The sequence below is a fragment of the Macrobrachium nipponense genome, chromosome 34, assembly GCF_015104395.2.
Source record: "Macrobrachium nipponense isolate FS-2020 chromosome 34, ASM1510439v2, whole genome shotgun sequence".
Lineage (NCBI taxonomy): Eukaryota > Metazoa > Arthropoda > Malacostraca > Decapoda > Palaemonidae > Macrobrachium > Macrobrachium nipponense.
Window position 1 is genome coordinate 48891635 of NC_061095.1, and position 20061 is coordinate 48911695.

Here is a 20061-nt window from a genome sequence, read left to right on the forward strand (position 1 = left end):
GTACAACGTGCAACACAGCGAGCCGACGGTTCATGAAACATGGGACCAGCGAGGCCACGGGCCAACCGATTTACATGTGAGGCTGTACAAACAGCAAGTGCGGTAAGAAGGTATCAGTTCGGCACAGCAGCGACTTTGAAATGTGAATAAGGTAAGTTTTATATTAATTTTTGTTAGCCTTAAAACTAGTGTTTCGGTTATTTCGAAGCCAGTACCGAAGCACGTGTTCGAACAGATCGGTTAGTTCGAACCCAGTACAGAAGCACGTGTTCGAACAGATCTATCGGCCTGACGGTGGGCACGTAGGAACATACATGATGCCGCATTTTGTATGTAAACTAGTGTTTCGGTTAGTTCGAAGCACGTGTTCGAACAGTAAGCCGTGGCAATCAAGGAAGGTGTTTAATGTTACAGTTATGGGGGGATTTATAGCCTAGGCTAGTCGTGTTTTTTTTGTATGTACAGTGGCTAATTCACTGTGGGCACGTAGGAACATACATGATGCGGCATTTTGTATGTAAACTAGTGTTTCGGTTAGTTCGAAGCCAGTACCGAACCACATGTTCGAACAGTAAGGCCGTGGCAAACGAGGAATGTGTTTAATGTTACAATTATGGGGGGATTTATAGCCTAGGCTAGTCGTGTATTTTTATATGTACTGTGGCTAATTCACTGTAACCTCTGTGGCTAGCACGCGCAGCGCAACATTACCTCTTGCCAGAACATGTTGAGCCTGCCAAGAATCTTTACAAATGCGGATAAGGCGCGAAGCGCCGTTCCACTGCGGCCTTACTGTAACCTCTGTGGCTAGCGCGCGCAGCACAACATTACCTCTTGCCAGAACATGTCGAGCCTGCCAAGAATCTTTAAAAATGCGGATAAAGCGCGAAGCGGCATTCCGCCACGGCTTTACTGTGGGGTCTAAGCTTCTAATTTAATGTCGGTTAGTGGTAGCCCAGGCTAGACATTTTAGATGTAGGCTAGTCTTTCAAAAGTTTGGCAATTTAAGGGGTCCTAGGGTAGCCTAGCCTACATCAACCTTGACTGCAGAGTAAGAGGTCGGAGCCTATGTCGGTTAGTGGTAACTAGGCTAGACTTTACTGTATGGCTAGTCGTTCAAAAGTCTGCAATGTAAGGGATCCTAGGCTAGCCTAGCCTACGTCAACCTTGAATGCAGAGTAAGGGGTCAAACTTTTGTATTAAGGGCCAAAGGTCTGGGTCTCAAAACTGGGAATTGAGTTACTAATTGCGCCATGAAAGTCCTACGCCGCTTTCCCCACCCAAAAAACCCGGTTTCCCAATGGGTCTCCCCCTTTACCGTTTGATGTTTTTCAGGCTTTATTTTTACTGGGTCAATTACAAAAAAGGGCCAAAAACGTTATTCTCAGCTATTTTTTCCCGCGAAAATCGATCGTCCCCGGATCTGTAGTAGCTCCGAAATATGTATAAATCATGGCTAAAAAGGCTTTAATCTACACTTATCTATGGACCCTCTAGCGCGGGGGGTCGCGCAAGCAACACTATACCGGTAGGGAACCTCCTTCTGTCCTGAGGACTTGAAATTTTTTCCCTATAGTTTCCCCCTAATTTAGAGATCCGTTTTTCTAAATGAACTCGACGTTTTCTTTGATACGAGTAACGAGTTAGGTAAATACTTGAAGATACTCCAGAAAAGTAGGTTCTGTTCATTTCTTCGTTTTTTCGCAGATATTTAAAATGATTTTGCGTCATTATCATGTTGATAGTAGCATAAGGTAATAGAGATGATAATCAAGTAAGCTAAAAGCGTGAAATGTGGTCAGTGATAAGGAAAGACAAGTGTATAATCGCCCACATGCTTAGTTTTACAGTGTAGGCTGTTCAATTTTTTCGTCTGCTCATAAATAGATGAATCTCAATAAAAAATTACAGTATGCGTTTATAAACATGGTTTCTACATATCTTCCAAATTTCAGGTCTAGGTTTACTTCAGAATTTACATATGTAAATGTAGTAAATGGATACTTTGACGGTCGTTTTCCCAATACCTAGATTTTCGTAAAAAACTTAATTAACTTCAATGTTTATTGACCGAATTTAGTCATTCAAAAACCAAATAATAGAACATTAAAATGTCTAAATATTCATGTCACAGAATTTTTAAAATTTGATTTTTCCTTTTGAAATTATCGATAAAAACTTACTACATAAAAAATATACAATAAAAAAACTAGGTTTTTTTTTTTTAATCACAGTTATGAGGTCTTAGTAGAGAAAGATATTTTTCAAATGGTTTTTAATGAGAAATGTCGGTTGAAAACCCTCCAGTTTCCCAGAAGGTTAATCCTCTAAATGTAATGGGATCTCTGATTTCGTAGAAAATCTAATATTTAAAAACACCCCTTTCCAACTAAGCGAACTTTAAAGACGTTTATGCAGGCCTCCTCCAAGTTTAATACCGGCTCATTGACAATGAAAACAGACTAAAACAAAATATGGTAAATTTCTCATTACCTCTGGGAATTCCTTAGAATATCTCACCTGTACTGTTTTAAGCGGAATATTTCCGATATTTAGACAAAAGATTACATTTGGTAAATGTTTCTTCAGGAGTCAGTCACTTTTAATATTACCGATATGCAATGATGTGAGAAGGAAGACCTGTCTCGGAACTCAGAAGCAGTTATAGTTCTACCAACCTTACGTAGTTTCTTTTAATTTTAAAGAAGTGCTTATACGCTCTATCGAAAGATAGAGCAATGAATAATTAACAAACCCATTAATCATAATAGCAGTTAATATAGCTGAGAAGGCAAGATCCTCTCAGGAATATTTCATCAAGAGGATAGAGACAATTCAGCTATGTTGATAACTGAACAAAATGGATTAAAAACTTAAATAAATATTATTTTAAAATATAATAATTATAATATTTACAAATTAAAACAGTAATTGTTATTTGAGGCATAATTGGCATTTATTATTAATTTTTTCCCATCTAACCTAATGTGGGAATGCGTCAGGAAGGATGCAGGGTTCGAGGCCATAGGACTACACCAGGGCTCTTTGTATATATAACCCCTTTAATACCTAAGCAAAAAAATGCCAAACACCTTTGTAAAAGGGTTCGTGCTGGCATAAAGCCAGGCTTTTAATTCAAACCAACTATAACACCTGGCCAGGACAGATTCATTTAAGGAAACCTCCTCGTGAAGAACTCTGTTCATCTTCACAGTCATCGTCAGTAATAAATTTCATTCTATGGTTATTGATAAGTAATTTCGTCGATCATTTGTCCTAGGGGCCTGTTTTCAATTCTAAGTTTTAACTCAGTAAGAAATCCATTAGTTATGGGAAAAGTCTTAAACTTGAGCTTCCTATATGCATTAACATGTATGACATCTAGAAAAATGTATGAAATGTCCATCAAAAAGTAAAGGAAGATATCTTTCAAGAATGTGAAAGTTCATCAGCAAAACCATATTTCCATCAGGATGCTAACTTAGATAAAATTTCATCAGGAAACTATTATTTCCATAAGGATGGTAACTTACTATGAGATTCAGGGCCTCTGTAACACGGTTTTTTGGATTTTGCTCCTTATCAAAGCATCGGATGTAGCTGAAAGTTGACATATGTATATTTTACAACCACACACAAATTTTATCAGCATTATCAATAACCTAAACCCAATAGTTTTAATTTTTATAGAGTAAAAATGATCTAGCCGACGCCATGGCCAATGATTGCGAGCCAAGAGTCGAAAAACATTCATTATGTAAGAAAAGTAAACATCGTTTTATGAAATGTTGCCCCGCGCATCCACCAGACAGAAACCCATTCACCTTATTCCATCGGCTCTGAAACCCATAGTAGTCAAGAATGGCTAACAGGATTTGGAATTGTCCCCGTGGTTGCAAAACTGCATTTGTCTTACGACTTGCAACTTTATACAATCAAAAAAGAAAGCCCGTGGCCATACTACTATAGCCCTGAAACCAGGTAATTATTCAGTTTCTAGTTTTAAATCCAATGTTTATGGTCTGATTTGTATTTGGCGCTGTATTTAGCGTAACGTGATTACAATACTTGTAATGTCATTCAGGATTTTGAACATTTCTATTAACTATTCACTATGCCACCAAGAGAGAGAGAAAGAGAGAGATTGTATGTAAACAGTCTTTATATAACTATTTTTGTTAAAATAAGATTTTTATCCAAAGTAAACACAAGCTTATATGTGCTAAAATCTCCAGCAGACCAACGGATCATCCGATATAATTTTTTTTTCTTCTTTCGTCTAGGGTTGCCACCTTGAGCTCAGAAAAATACAGAACATATACCGAGAGTTGTATAAGGAGGAAAAGTTATGGCGAATGGAGCAAGTCTTTTTCAGCTGGGTTTCGGGTCGTGCTGTGAGCTCCCAAGAAAATTTTGAAATGTGTCCTATTTCTGGAGCATTCTAAGCCTTTGCTGGCATGCTAACATGAAGGTGAGGTGGAGGACATGTTTCATATTTGATGAGGACTAGAAGCTTGCTTCTGAGGTTGTCAATTATCACTGAAGTGACAACTGACAAGTCAATAGAAATTCAAAACAAAATGACATTCTGTGACACAATGAAAAAATATTATATTATATACTTCAAGTTTATTTTATTTTTTCAGCTAATATACAAAAGAAAAATACAGGATTCATTCCCACGCTGAACTACAAGAACCAAATAGCCATTTAAAAGTAACATCATAAAAATTTTCAGTGAATCAAGGAAATACACCAAGCATGTTGGTCATTCCCAGGATTCCTACTTTTTCCATGAATATTTTGTGTTGCTCCTTGCTGCAAGGAGGGGGAGTCTGGTCAGAGGTTTGGAAGACAGCCATCCACCTGGCAGCTGTGCCTTTGGACTTCCAGCCTTCTCCCTCCTTTAGCCTTTCCACAATTACATTAATGACTGTTAATTCATCATACAGCTCATCCATGTTGACACTGAGTCTGCTGATCAATTCGAGTTTCTCCATGTCAGAAAAGTGTATCTCACTTTTGATTAAGAGAGGATGGAGGAAGGACAGCCAATTTCCTCTGAAAAGTCAAACCACTTATCTACATATGTATGGCAGTACTAAGGAATGCTTGAAAATCTGCGTTTGCAGTGTTTGCTTCTGATGAAGAAAGCTGCTGCAGCTTTACTTTGTCAGTAGCCATGAAACTATCCTTTCTTCTTTGCATGAGCTTGTTCCTGAAAGCCTTCATAATGGGGCAGAGGTCAATGACAGTTGTTTCGTTTTTTTCAAGTTTCTTGACGACATCTTCAAAGATGGACAATATGTTGTTACAGAAAAGAAGGTATACTTGAATGACGTCTGCTTCTTGTTCATTCACCTCATCTGCATCCAAAGGATGCCAGATTGTTCTGACAGCCAAATACAGAACAAATGGCGTTTCTGTAGTTGGTTCAATACCAGAACCGTCAGCCATCTCACTCTTAAATACAGAACGAATCTGTATTTTACAGAACGGGTGGCAACCCTACTTTCGTCTGTACGACCATGTCTGATATAAAGACTTTATGAATGGCGGAACGATACATAGATGTGGGTGGGGTTTCTGTGCTAGCTTAGTAATACTACTGTAACAGTAGTGCCTCAAAATTAGTAATAGCAGCAATATACATGAATTAAACGTTTAGGCCAACTGCTGGGATCCTTGAGGATCATTTAGCACTTCTTACAACTACTCGAGAAATGAGTTTTTATAGCCAGAATTTAGATTTTCTAATACAACAATGTCCATGCTCCATGATAGCCTTCAGTGTTATCCTGAATTACGAGGCCAAAGTGGGTGGAGCCTCATGAAGTCATCATTCTGACGATAATTATTGGTGAAGGTTTAAAGCCAAAATACGGTACCGGCTATTTTTTTTTCCAGTAAATAGGTAGATAGCCGATAAATAAAAATTGCTTGACATTGGATACAGCAGTTATCAAATCAAGCTTGTCTACTATGTCTGAAAATTACCAACTATTCCCTACATCTTGTCAATCTGATTGTACCTATAAAGTAGATTATAATTTCTTAGGACACTCATTTTGGGAGTTAGAGTAATAATCAATGTGTTTTTGTATTTATCAACATGTTTTGTTGGTTTGTTCATTATAACAATTATCACTGGAGAGGATTCAGAGTTCATAAAGGTGTACTGCTTTGCTTGTATTTAAATTTTTATGTCATTGTTGCCAGAGGTATAGCCTTCGTTACGTATAGCCAATCATCCATCGAGAATGAGGGAAGAAATGCTGTCATAAGTTACAACGAGTGCGTTCGAAACCTTATCTCTGAGTAAGTTGGCCCGTCATCAAAAAAAGTCACTTTTACATTATAAGTACCAAATTTATTCAACCTACGTAATGCAGAATACAGTCAAAATTTATGTGTAGATATAATGTGTATTCTGAATAAGCGTTATATCTATGAAATGCATAGATTAAAAAGTTATTGAAAAACCAAAAACCGTTACAGAAGCCCCTGTAATCTCAAAGTAATGAAAATATATTAATGGGAATATACTTACGTAAGGATACATCCTGATCTTAAGAAAATACATCATGGAGATTATATTTCCATAAGGATACATACTAACCTAGGGAAAAATCATCAGGAAAACTATATTTCCATAAAGATACTTACTAACCTTAAGATTATACGTCAGGTAAACTATATTCCATTAAGGATACATCGTAACCAAAATAAAATACATCAAGAAAAGTATATCTTCATAGGATACATCCTGGCCTAAAGAAAATTCCATACATCAGTAATGGTCCAAACAAAAACTTCTTTCAGTTTTCTTCTGAAGATTGAAAAAGAAACCCACAAATTCAATTTGTAACTTGTTTACTTCTAAGTATTTACATTAAGTTTTACTCCAGACTCGAGTACTTTCAGGCCCTTCTGTTGGCCCATTTCTCAAGAGATGTTTGGGATGTTAGCCTGGGTCAAGGCCCAGCAGTCTTCTGGAACTTCTTCTCGTTGTGCTGTCATTTATGCGATGGCTGTTCTGTTTTCTTGAGAGTTGCCAATCCCCCTCTTGTCGCTCTGATATCCTGAGCTGATGGTCAATGGAATTCACCCTTGTGGTAAGGGTGTGGTCACCGAAAGTTTGTTGGGCAGGAAACCTAATCTCCAGGTCAGCAGGGTCAATCTTAGCTTCTTTTAATATCAAAGCTCGGCTTATGGGATCTTCTGAGGTAAAACCTTTGTTTCCTTCAATTACTTTGATCTCTCTGATAAGCGCACCTTCTACTACCCTCCTGTGACTAATTTTGTTGCTTTTGTATATAAGCCTACTGTTTTTGAAATCCATCTATATCTTTTCTTTTTCCCAACAATGTCTAGCTATAGCACTCCCCTGAGAGTTAAGCTGTACTGCCCTTCTATGTTCTTGGACTCTAGTCCTTATTCCCCTACCTGATTCCCCCACATATCTGTCTCCACAATTATTGCAATTGATTATATATACCCCGCTACATCATCTGTATTACTGTCTTCTCCTTCCAATTTATTTTTACATACTTTGTTTTTTAAAGTATTATCAAATGTATATACAAATTTATATTGACTTTCTTTCATTTTTGAAGTGATTTGTTTCATTTTAGGCATAAAAGGGAGGGCAACTAATTTTTCTTGTTTTCTTTATTCCATGTACTCTCTACATTCGCTCTGTAAAAATAAATATTTTTTCTAGCTTTGGTTGAGTGCCCTTTTTTTTCTGAACCATTCCGGGTATGCTAATGCATCGAAGCTTTATCGATGTAATTTATTTCTTGCTCTATCTTGCAAGGGTCACACGTCTCATTGCCCTAAGAAATAAAACCTGTTAGAACCCCTATTTTTATATCATGACTATGAAAAAGAGAAGAAACTGAATATATGAGTTTGTATGTGTGGGCTTTCTATATGTGCTGAATTCATATCCTGTTTCTTTTTCCTTTTCTTTCTATGAGTATGTCTAAAAAGGGCAGTTTATTATTGTTACTTTTCTCTAAAGTGAACTGGATATTGTTATCAAACTTATTGAGCTCATCTAGAAAAGTTTCTATTTTATTTCCATCCCCTTGCAGAATAGCAAAATATCATCCACGTATCTCCACCATCCTTGCAGTTTTAAGTTAGGGACATTCACATTAGGAACTAGATTAGTTTCGAAATATTCCATATAGAATGTTAGCGAGTATAGGTGATAATGAGGACCCCATAGCTACTCCATATTTTTGTTTGTAAACAGTCCCTCAAACGTGAAATAAGTATCACTGACACACAATTTGATCAACTCAAGGAAGACGCCTATTTCGATGTTTGGATTGAAAATACCCTCATTAGGTTTTAGTCTGTAGGAATTCTAATACTTTATCTAAGGGACATTTGGTGAATAATGCTAACTACATCAAAACTAACCATGTGTCCCTTTATATTCTTTTTCTTAACTTTGTCTATGAAATCTACTGAATGTTTAATATGGGATTCTGAAAATATACCTAATTATATTCCTAGTTGCTCCAGCTAACCACACAGCTAAGTTTTTGTTAAGGAGATTTCCTACTAGAAACAATAGGGCGTAGTGGGCAGCCCTCCTTGTGTATTTTGGGGCGGTGCCATATATATATGCAAGTTCAGGTAATTTACTTGAGAATAATTTAGTGCATAGCATGTCTTTCCCATTACCTAGTCTACTGATTATTTTTTTCTTCACATTCTGATTAAAGGTATTCTGAAGCTTTTGGATTGTTGGGAGGATTCCTCTATTTTAGCATAAGTAGTTTCATCATCTAGTAGCCTGTACATTTTAACCCTATATTCTGAGCTATTCCATGATGGCAATACTACCCCCTTTGTCAGCTTTCATAATTCTAATATCTTTGTAGCTTTTTAATCCCTTCAGAGCGATACTAAATCTCCTTGGCAAGATATCTCCAAGTTTGCTTTCATTACTTCCTATCATCACTCCTCTGAGAAAAGGAGCTAATCATTGTGATGTTCAACATTAAGGTAGTTAATCTTGCTGTTGAATTCTATGTTAATATTGTTTGTAGTCCCTGCACAAAAATTTAATCCGAGCCCTAGTGCTGCTTGTTTCATATCCCTAGTCAATAATAATACTTGAGATATTCTTTATATTATCCATATTGCTAAATTTTATCCAAACCGAATTACTAAATAAACTCTCAAACTTATTTTTAATGTTGACCATGTTACGATTTGTATCAAAGTTTACTCTACTGTTGACCTGCCCAACAAACTTTTTTGTACCATTCACCCCTTATGGTCTCTTGAAGTGTGTTTTGTGTACTCCTTACACCAGCAAATGCAGCTTCTTTCTTCTCCCTAAGCTCTTGCAACTGATCCTGATGTATCCTCTTGAAAACTGCTGATGCTTCTCCACTCCAGGGTCTTCTTCCAATCCTGCCATATGTTTTTGGACACACTTTGTTCTTCAAACATTCACTTATAAACCAGATCTTGCCAAGGAGATTTAGTATCGCTCTGAAGGGATTAAAAAGCTACAAAGATATTAGAATTATGAAAGCTGACAAAGGGGGTAGTATTGTCATCATGAATAGCTCAGAATATAGGGTTAAAATGTTACAGGCTACTAGATGATGAAACTACGTATGCTAAAATAGAGAATCCTCCAACAATCCAAAAGCTTCAGAATACCTTAATCAGAATGTGAAGAAAATAATCAGTAGACTAGGTAATGGGAAGGACATGCTATGCACTAAATTATTCTCAAGTAAATTACCTGAACTTGCTATATATATGGCAGCCCCAAAATACACAAGGAGGGCTGCCCACTACGCCCTATTGTTTCTAGTAGGAAATCTCCTAACAAAAACTTAGCTGGGTGTGGTTAGCTGGAGAACTAGGAATATACTTAGGTATATTTTCAGAATCCCATATTAAACATTCAGTAGATTTCATAGACAAAGTTAAGAAAAAGAATATAAAGGGACACATGAGGTTAGTTTTGATGTAGTAGCATTATTCACCAATGTCCCCCTTAGATAAAGTATTAGAATTCCTACAGACTAAACTAATGAGGGTATTTTCAATCCAAACATCGAAATAGGCGTCTTCCTTGAGTTGATCAAATTGTGTGTCAGTGATACTTATTTCACGTTTGAGGGACATGTTTAAACAAACAAAAAAAAATATGGAGTAGCTATGGGGGTGGGGTCCTCATTATCACCTATACCCCCCCCCCCCCTCGCTAACATCTATATGGAATATTTCGAAACTAATCTAGTTCCTAATGTGAATGTCCCTAACTTAAAACTGCAAGGATGGTGGAGATACGTGGATGATATTTTGCTATTCTGCAAGGGGATGGAAATAAAATAGAAACTTTTCTAGATGCTCATAAGTTTTGATAACAATATCCAGTTCACTTTAGAGAAAAGTAACAATAATAAACTGCCCTTTTTAGACATACTCATAGAAGAAAAGAACAGGATATGAATTCAGCACATATAGAAAGCCCACACATACAAACTCATATATTCATTTCTTTCTTCTTTTCACATAGTCATGATATAAAAATAGGGGTTCTAAACAGGTTTTATTTCTTAGGGCAATGAGAACGTGTGACCCTTGCAAGATAGAGCAAGAAATAAATTACATCGATAAAAGCTTCGATGCATTAGCATACCCGGAATGGTTCAGAAAAAGGGCACTCAACAAGCTAGAAAAATATTTTACAGAGCGAATGTAGAGAGTACATGGAATAAAGAAAACAAGAAAATAGTTGCCCTCCCTTTTATGCCTAAATGAAACAAATCACTTCAAAAAAGAATGAAAAAAGTAAAGTCAATATAAATTTGTATATACATTTGATAATACTTTAAAAAACAAAGTATGTAAAAAATAAATTGGAAGGAGAAGACAGTAATACAGATGATGTAGCGGGGGTATATATAATCAATTGCAATAATTGTGGAGACAGAATATGTGGGGAATCAGGTAGGGGAATAAGGACTAGAGTCCAAGAACATAGAAGGGCAGTACAGCTTAACTCTCATGGGGAGTGCTATGGCTAGACATTGTTGGGAAAATGACCATAGGATGGATTTCAAAAACAGTAGGCTTATATACAAAAGCAACAAATTAGTCACAGGAGGGTAGTAGAAGGTGCGCTTATCAGAGAGATCAAAGTAATTGAAGGAAACAAAGGTTTTACCTCAGAAGATCCCATAAGCCGAGCTTTGATATAAAAGAAGCTAAAGATTGACCCTGCTGACCTGGAGATTAGGTTTCCTGCCCAACAGACTTTCGGGTGACCACACCCTTACCACAAGGGTGAATTCCATTGACCATCAGCTCAGGATATCAGAGCGACAAGAGGGGATTGGCAACTCTCAAGAAAACCAGAACAGCCATCGCACAAATGACAGCACAACGAGAAGAAGTTCCAGAAGACTGCTGGGCCTTGACCCAGGCTAACATCCCAAACATCTCTTGAGAATGGGCCACAGAAGGGCCTGAAAGTACTCGAGTGTGGAGTAAAACTTAATGTAAATACTTAGAAGTAAACAAGTTACAAATTGAATTTGTGGGTTTCTTTTTCAATCAGTAATGGTATTATTCTACAAGGATAATCTAACCTACATTAAATACATCAGGAGAGGTATAATTCTATAAGGATAATATCCTAACCTAAAGAAAATACATCAAGAAAACTATATTTCTGTTAGTATACATCCTAACCTAACCTCTTTTGTTTTAACCATGACCTGCAGAAAATTAGGCAAATACATTCTTCTGCCAGAGGGCTAAAATCAGGTTTACCGTTTTCGCTGATCTTCGCTAAAAATACTTGACAAAGAAAATGGTTCTCCAAACTAAATTACACTCAGCTGCTTATTACAGTCACTATATGTAGAAATACTGCTTTAAACGGTGGAGATTCATTAAGAGAGACCAATTCTGCATTAGATTATTTTAGACCCATAGGAAATTGCCAAACAAAATTGATAAAAATAACTTAACAAAATTATCAAAAGTTGTTTAGACGAGACATGGAAACAGACGAAAATGGACGACCTGACTACAAGGCGACAGATTTTCGTCAAGCGTACATTGACGTATTCAAATATTTATTTCTTTTGCTTTTTTTCAGTGAAATTTATTTTTTGTTTTCAATATTGAAATAATGCTAAGGAGCCTCAGTTTGATATGGTTTTCAAATACAAATTATGAAAAACTGCGGCATTTTTTAGATATGGCACTTCAGGTATCCTAACGTTCAGGGTTACTTCAACTACCTCACATACAAACTACAGTTCCTGTCACCCCTTTCCATTGCTAAGCAGTTGGTCAATATATTATATGACAACCCCAGCTAACATGGAACGTATTTGTAACGTCGCACACAGACACAGCCTGTATTAGACACAGGTTGTCAGTAGGTTGGTGGATATGGCATTCAGATTCAGAGAACGTTACTGCAACGTTCAAGACACACTCATTGTTTCTTAGTATGTCGAGTATATATATAGTAAATTCTACTAAATTTTGCAGAATCACAAGTGCCAATGCAAAACGGAGGAAAACTGAAATAAAGAAATTTTAGTTAATGATGAATATACAGCATTGAGCTACCAAGCTGCCAAGTTGTTTGTATTGAGCCACCTTTCCCTTGTTCGGCCCGTTGGTGATCTGAAAAGATTCTATAAATGCTTTATTAGGGTTGTGAAGCTGGAAATACTTTTAGTTGTTGAGATAGGAGTGAACAAGGGAAGGAAATGGTAGCAGTAAAAGAGGGCCATCATGTCATAATGAAGTAGAAGTTTGAAAAAAGGATTTTGGTGGTACAGTGAGGGTTGTGAGATGAGGGTGATGATGTCACTTTAGCTTTTTCTTTTTTTACCTTGGTGGAGGTAGGCTGTAGAGCATCTGTGGCATGCTCTTCTAAGTTCCCTATGATTGTTTTTGCGACTGTGGCAGCTGCATGCACAGCATCTTGTGAATTTAAATCTATTTGTGCTTCACCTTTTAGCCGTGCTGTTTTTCTGCACTCCAGCAGGTAGTGAAGGAGTGGTTGCTGTGTTTCTTCCTCACAGTGTTCACATGGTCTGACACTGTTTTCCAGTTTCCCAGCAGGCTTTGTATCCTAGCCTAAGTCTGTGGATGAACACAGCAAGTTTTCTTGGTGTGTGCCTGTCTATGGGAGGAGGCACTAGCAACCACTTATACCATCTGGCGGACGGGGAGTTCTTTTCTATCCACTTGTAAAGGTCCTTTAGCAGGTTTTCTTTGCAGAGTGGTTTCATTGCATCTGCTGCCAAGCTGGCCAGAGGACTTAAGAAGGGTGTATTGAACACTCACTGTAATTATGGAAATCCTTTATTTGAAAAAAAAACAAAAAACGGCATACCCTTGATAATTGGTGGACTGGAATAAGAAATTGGTTTGCTTCTTATCAAGATGTTAAGTTAACCACTGCAAGTTAAGGTTTTCTATGATCGAGTGTGCTTATGTAAGTGCGTAAATGTAACTAAATGCCTAGTTGCAGATTTTGCTGAAGGGGAAAATAAAAATACTGAAGCATTTATCAGAGATGTATGGCATTGTAAAGACAAAAAACTTAAACAAACACAAAGAAACAGAGTAGGAATAAAATGTACGACGACACAGAAAGGGAAACAAATAGAGCTCCCCTCTTTTTCATTTGAAATCCCTATTCCAGCCTCAGGGTTTCTCCTGTAGGGGACGTAGCGGATGGTGCATCCAAACGTGGATATGGCTGCGAGGTGGCGCTGTTGTCTCGCGGACCAGGCATCTCCTCCTTTGGTAAAGGTGTGAATCAGTGGTTGGTGATCTGTTCTGATGGTAAAAGGGTTCCCCTCCAGCAGATAACGGAAAATGCCGATAGACTGCTAGTAATTCCCTGTCAAAAGTGCTGTATCGGGTCACGGCAGGCTGCAACTTCCTGCTGAAGAAGGCGAGTGGTTGGGGGACTCAGTGAATCACCTGCTCCAGGACTGCTTCCCGCAGGCAACGTTTCTGGCATCGGTGGCAAGCTGTTAAGGGTGCAGCGGGGATCTTGGTTGAGCCGAGGTGGCCGCCCTGGAAAGAGATATCTTCGTCTGCAGGAAGGCTTGTTGCTGCGCTGTCTCCCGCACCAGCTTCTTTGGTTTCCTCTTCAGGGCCTCCATCAGGGGGACATGGTGAGGACATGTCTGGTATGAATCGGAGGTAGTAGTTCACCATCCTGATGAAGTCCTGCAGTGCCTTGATCGTGGTTGGCCATTGGGAATTTCTCTATTGCTGCTAACCTTTGACATCATGGGATGGATGCCTTCTGTTGAGATCTCATGCCCCAGGAAGTCCACCTTCTCGGAGCCGAAGGTATACTTGTCGAAATGGACAAACTAATCCATTCTCCTGAAGGCGCTGCAAAACGGCTCTGATGTGTCACAGATGTTCTTGCGGTGACCTGGAAAAATGAGGATGTCGTCCATGTAGCACACGAAGAAGGGCAGGTCTCCTAGTATGCTGTCCAATCAGTCACTGAAAGGTGGCTCCGGCGTTTTCCTCAGGCCAAAGGTGAAGTAGGCAAAGACGTAAGACCCAAACAGCGTGACGGTGGCTGTCTTGGGGACGTCTTCGGGGTTGACCATTACCTGAAAATATGACTTGAGAAGGTTCAATTTTGTAAATAATGTTGCTCCATGAAGGTTCCCCCGTCAGGTCCTGCATGTTCAGCAAGGGCTAATGATCTGGGAGTAGTTTATTAAATTCAACCGACAGTATCCCCGTCCCCACAAGGTCTCCAGGTCCCGTCCCCCTTCTTGACCATGTGGAGGGGCTGATGCCCACAACTTTGTGGTGTGGGCGGGGGCCTGTGGTTGCAAAAATTGATGGTAGATGCCGTGCTTGCCCAGGGTTCCGGATTGAATACGTCGGGGAACTCCTGAAGAAGGGCGCTGTATTTGTGGGGTACTACAGAGCACATGGTAGGAATTCTTCCGGCCCTGCGGTGAGAGGAAAAGACCGGCAGGTCCCTGGTTTCAAAGGTGGCGTTTTGCGGCCCACGTCAACCAGAAGCCCATGTTGTGCCAGGAATCTGCTCCGAGGAGGGGGATCTTGACGTTGGCGATAATAAAAGGCTACTTGTAGGTCCGACCTAGGATGGATATCCTGCGAGATCTCATGCGAAGAAGTGGATAGGGGTCCCGTTTACAGCCATCAGGGCAGTGGTGTCATCGGGGGGGTGGCTGGCTACGATCCTCCTCTGAAAGTGGGAAACACTGACTGCATAGCTCCGGTGTCTACTAACATCCTCCTGCCGGAGATCTTGTCATGAACGTAGAAACCTACGGGTTGTGGCCTCTGAAAAAGAACGACCATGGCTGCTGATGGGGTCGGGTACCTTCCCCATTTATTGACTGGTTGTATGAGCATGATTTTTCGCACCATTTAGCGTATTTGCTGAAATTCCTATGGTAGAAACACCATGCTGAGTTTCCACCTCACTTGTGTCGGGATCCTATTTGTACGGCATTGATTTCTGCCGATTCTGCTTCTGCTGCGTCGTCCTCTCAGGCAGTTGGTCGAAGGCGTCAATGGGGTGGAAGGTGGCTGCCTGTGAGGACTCGGCCAGTCTGCGAGCCTTCGCGACCAATTTCCTCGTCGGATAGGGCATAGATCTCTGTTATTTGCTTCCTTACCTCTGGTTCCTACTGACTAAGGAATGCCTCCCGCTTAAGGATGATTTCCTTGCGTTGCCCATTGTCGTCCCACTCTGGCAGGAGGATGAGGTCTATCAGTCTATTCCAGGAGTCCTGTGGGTCCTTATCCCGAATGGGGGGTTTATTACCAGGTCGAGGATTCGGGTCGGCTCTGTCGATGGTGGGCAGGGGGAGGTGTGTTTTGATCATCCTCGCCTTTAGAATGGGTGTATTGTATTGCATCCGGCTGCACGATCATCCATGGGCCCAACATCTGCTCATCAATGAAGCCAGCCTTCAGGACGTTCATCAGTGATGCCCACAATACCAGAACTGGCTTTCCCTCACGCATGAACCATGTGGCTGGCTTCTTGCGGCAAATGGTGGTAGCTTCACAGAAGGAGATGTGTCTGCCCTCTGGCATGAGGCAGGGGTAGAGGGGATGTTGGCTGCCCCTAAGGTACCGGCTGCTGTGGAGCGCAGTATGTTTTTCTCAAAACCGGGTAAACCAAGCAAATGCCTAAACACCTCCTTGGTATGGTGTGCCATAGGTTAGTCCGCTAAAGGCGTTGTGTCGTCCTCGGAAGGGAATTCTTAGAGACCTAAACTGAGGCACCGTAATAAGTCCGCTAAAGGTCTCGAAGGTGAACGGCAGTAGTTGTTCCCTTAATGGCTGAGCCAAAAACCCGTTTGAGTCACTTATCCAATCCGGGGTCACCATGTGAAATTTAGAGGATAAAGACAGGTAGCTGGGTACTGAATATTTATTTACAGGTTGTTACGGACTCTGAGATCTCAGAGACAATGTTACGGTGTCGAAATATCCTGGAAAGGGTCAACACAATGTTACGGCCTCTGAGAGAGGTCCGCCTCACTTTCGATATGAAATAAAAAAAAAATATATCAACACCAACAGTTGAAACTGGGGATACGAAATATTGAAAGAAACACTAACAGAACAACCAGGTTTATTTACAAGCTTACTAACAAAAGTAATTGCAGAATGGTATCTCCTATTTACATAAACAGATAGAATCTTTCACTGCATGAACTGGGGGAAACAGTGAGGCAATTCAAATACTTGCTAATTGATTTGGCAATTCGACGCGCTGGCTTCATAAAAGTAGAGCGGCAATTGCAGTCATGCTCTTGACTCCGTATTGCAGAAACTAGTCTACTTGAAAGGCAGGAAATCCCCAAAACCTGTAGCAGGACCTTTTCTTCTCTGAAGTCTGCTCGACGTCTAGGAAAACACGGCCGTCCACTCCTGAAGACGACTAGACCAATATCCAACCAACTCTCGAACAACTCTTCTTTTGATTGAAACTTAGTCAGTTCCTTCGTCTCTAGTCTCTCTCTGACGATCACTGATGCTGATCTCTCACTGATAATCTGATCTGTGGCTCTTACTGAGGATATCTCTCTGTGACTAAAAACTGGGTGATCTTTCTCTTTTACGATCTCTTCCTTTTCCGATCACTCCTCTCCAAAGTTCGTTCGTCGTATTTATACGGCATTCTGGGGCGGAGCCTACGGCAAGCGTCACAGACTCCAGGATTTCTAGAATTTCTTAGATGAACCTAGACGATGGTATTGCATCAGAAAACGTAACGACGGCGCGTTTTTGCGCTCCACAACACGCCGACGATTCCAGAACAGCCGCGAGGAAAAGGTGCCTCCAACACGGGCGCGCGAAAACCTCCTTACTGCCGAACTTCTCGAAAATGCGTTTCTCCTTTCCTTTATCTTTCTTTGCTAGGAGCAATTACCATCACACAGGTAAGCTAAGGTTATAAACAGCTGTGTGGATGGATCTGTGGTGCGCAACTGACACTGACACTAAAATGGCATGATCCGACCGGGATTTGTATTTCTTGACATGCTAATTTACATGAATTATATTTGCTACCAAAGTGCTCAATATAATAATGTGAGGTACAATGTGGACAAGAAAACTACATGTGTACATTTGAGCAAAAAGTGTTGTCCTTACAGTGTAGCCTAAGCTTAGTGCTGTCCTAAATGAACTGTGTGTTACAGGGAATCGGTGTATGTAGTTTAGCAAGGTATAGATTAAGTGTAGAAGGAACAGATGTGAAGGAACAACTAGCAATAAGCTGTTTTCACAATTAACCAGTATCCACCTACCTAGTACAGTTAAGGACTAAAGAATGTTAAAGAAACCACAAGTGCTAGCCTTGCCCTCAACTTTACCATAAAAAGAAAGATTCGTCCGTTTACGACGTCATGCACCAGCTCCAGCTAAGAATAAACCTGGAATTTTAGCCTAGACCTGTGAGGCACACTTGCATTAGCCTATGCCAAGGTTTGAATTGTTATGTGTAGTTTTGGAAGATCATACAATAGAATAGCGGAGATAATGAAATAGCGTTTTTTTAACGTTTTAAACTGTTGACAACTCATTGTTTTTAGGGGACTATGGTTGCAAGTTGCTGAAACGACCAACTGATGGATCATGCATCAGAGAGAGAGAGATTATGACAGGAGTACAATTGCAAGGGGATAGCTAAGAAACAGGCATGAATCAAACAATAAGTTCCGAAGGAAGAAATGGTTACTGCAGTGATTCTGATGATTCATGCATTTTGTATCAGATGCTGCTGCACAAGATGGTGCTGTGGTGCTTCAGGCTCTAATAACGACACCAACATGATGCTCTGCTGGTATCCCCTCTAGCAGTGAAGATGAAATCTGGGATGACATTGTCACGTGATTCTGAGGAGGTTGAGGAAGCTGTTTTAAGTTTATAAGAAGGACTATGTGATTGGGTTATTGCAGTTCTCAACTCCACATAATGCCTCAACTCCATGTAAATAAAATCTCAACTCCACGTGACACCTCAACTCCATGTAATGCCTCAACTCCATGTAATGCTCAACTCCACTCGTTGAACCATACTCTGGCAGTGATAGTCTTGGTGTATCAAATTTATAGTTTAATCGCATGTGATGTTTAAAATATGCTTGTTACGACCTCTTAAGTGTTTAAAATATGCTTGTTAGTTGTTACGACCTCTAAGAGAGGTCCGCTTCAGGTTCGATATGGAATAAACAAAACAAAAAAAATTTGACACCAACAGTTGAAACTGGGGATACGAATATATAAAGAAACACTAACACAACAAAGGTTTTATTCACAAGCTTACTAACAAAGGTAAATGCAGAATGGTATCTCCTATTTACATAAAAAAACAAAAAAAAAATAGAATCTTACACTGCATGAACTGGGGGAACAGTGAGTAATGGAAGTACTTGCCATACAGTTTGGAAACTCGAAACAATGCTTACACAAAAGGAGAACTGCGATTGCCCGCCGACGTCTTCTTGACTGTATTGCAGAAAATAATGTCTACTCTTGATACCCGAGGGGCAGGAACTTCCCAAAACCTCTAGCAGAATGTCTCTTCTCTGAAGTCTCCCCCAACGTCGAAATAACTCTGTCGTCCACTCCTGAAGATGGCTTGACCAAATTTGTCCAAACTCTCTCGAGTGACTTTTCGTCTGTTCCTTCGTCGGTTCCTTTTTCTCTTATCTCTCTCGGATGATCTCTGCTGCTGCTGATCTCTCACTGATAATCTGATCTGTGGGCTCTTACTGAGGATATCTCTCTGTGACTAACTGATGATCTCTCTCTTCTCCTACTTCGTCTGTCGTTTATACTGCATTCTGGGGGCGGGGACTACGGCGAGCGTCACGACTCCCGAGATTACCGGAACTTCTTAGATGAATCTAGACGAGGTATTGCATCAGAAATCGCGGCGTTTCTCACGTCACATCGGCGCCTGTCGAGTCCCACAACCTCCTGCCGATTCTAGAACCATCATGAGAACAGGCACCTCCAACACAATGCACTACTGCCTCCTTGCTGCCGAACTTCTCGAAAATGTGTTTTCTTTCCCTTTATCTTTCTTTGCTATGAAGCAATTACCTTCACACATGCTCCCCAAAGGAGGAGAAAAAAAAATCAACTGATTTTTTTTTTCTAAAGAGAAACCAAGAATTAAACAGCAGGGAAAACAATTCTCCATAAAGTTTAATCCAGTCAAACACGCACGCTTCTCCACTCACACACTCACTCGTGCAATAAAAGAAAACGGTTATCAGGCTACTTATTCTGAAACTCTAGAGAGGCTATCCTGCTATGACATTATCCTTCTCTCTTACTTTTCGTTTTACTGAACTCTGGTCAAACTTTAAAAGACTAAGACCTCTTGCGTCTTTCTCAAAACTAATCTCTCTTTCTGGGACACAATTATAATTCTGAAGCAAATTTACATTTATTGCCTTTGCTCTACTTTTACCTACATTAATTCCATAATGTGCATTTCCCCTCTCCT